Raw genomic sequence first — 1,245 nt, forward strand, 5'->3', positions numbered from 1 at the left:
GTAAAAAGCCCCGCGGGGCGGTGGGGGAGGCCCCGGTGCGGGATTGGGGTGTCTGGGGCTGAGGGGCCGGTGGGCTGTGAGGAAGGCAGCCCGTCCTCCTTCGTGGGCTCTGAGAGGGACGTGAAGGAGTGGGTTTGTCTCTCTTACAGGTACGTGTGGCGTCCTCTCGGTACCGGTAGCGTGGCCGGTGCTCCACGTCGTCGCGGTAGGTTACGGTTGCACCCCAACGCACCTAGGTGCATCTGTGTGCCTGTTGGCTGTGCCATCTTGGCAGCGCTTTACAGCTGCAGGGTACGTGAAGGCCAGCTAAACCATGGCACCTTCTTGCAGAATACACAGCTGTAGGTCACTGCTGTCTTTAGCGGCAGTATTATTTTGCTGCATGAGCAGCGCCAGCTCAAGTTATTTAGCTGTAACTGTCATCCTCCGTAGTTCAGCTCTCTGTTTTAGAAGATGCTGCTGTTTTCAAGCACTAATGGATGAATGCTTATACCTTACTATAAAGTACTGACACAAAAAGACTATGACACGTGGATTAAGGTGCCACTATGGTTATCGTAGAGCAAAACCTTGCTTGAAAGCTATAGAGCTTAATGAATTATCTCCGGTTCTCAAATGGAGTGGCATAATGGGGGTTTTAGCAAGGTGGTTTGTCAAGTGTTGATCAGACTCTCTTAAGCAAAGGATGAACTGTTCCTGTCAAGCCTATCCTTCTGTTTTCAAGATCCTAGTTTCCCAGTTGAACTTATACTGAATTTATACTGAAGTATAATCGTTGTTTCGTTTGGGTTGTTTTTTAACTCCTATTACTCTTCTACCTACAGTTTGTTCCCAGGATTTCTAATTCCTTAGATCAATGAAAAGGTAGATTAAGTTAGCTAGTGTTACAACAGAGGGGGAAAAAATATAACAAGGCTTACCTTGTTTATGATAGCACTGTTACATGAGCAATACACAAGAAATGATTTATTTTTATGTTTCCAGCAAGGAAATTCTTACCATTGGCAGGAGGGAGGAAAGCAAATATTATTCATTGGGCTTTAATGTTTAAAATCCTGTTTAACAGAGAATCATAGAATCATTAAGGTTGGAAAAGACCTCTAACATCATCGAGTCCAACCGTCAACCCGACACCACCATGCCCACTAAACCATGTCCCTAAGCGCCACATCTACACGCCTTTTAAATACTTCCAGGGATGGGGACTCAACCACTTCCCTGGGCAGCCTGTTCTGTGTTTAACCA

At 46.0% G+C, this 1,245-nt stretch overlaps 1 protein-coding gene across 1 annotated transcript in view; it reads left to right on the forward strand.

The window, feature by feature from the left end:
- Positions 1–187: 187 nt before the first annotated feature.
- Positions 188–1,245, forward strand: part of POLR2K (polymerase (RNA) II (DNA directed) polypeptide K, 7.0kDa) — a 3,732-nt gene continuing 2,674 nt past the window's right edge. The window contains exon 1 of the mRNA XM_009323072.1: positions 188–291. The gene's annotated coding sequence lies outside the window, so the exon portion shown is untranslated. The remainder of the gene's footprint in view (positions 292–1,245) is intronic.

Source organism: Pygoscelis adeliae, unplaced genomic scaffold (assembly GCF_000699105.1).
Source record: "Pygoscelis adeliae isolate BGI_AS28 unplaced genomic scaffold, ASM69910v1 Scaffold174, whole genome shotgun sequence".
Classification (NCBI taxonomy): domain Eukaryota; kingdom Metazoa; phylum Chordata; class Aves; order Sphenisciformes; family Spheniscidae; genus Pygoscelis; species Pygoscelis adeliae.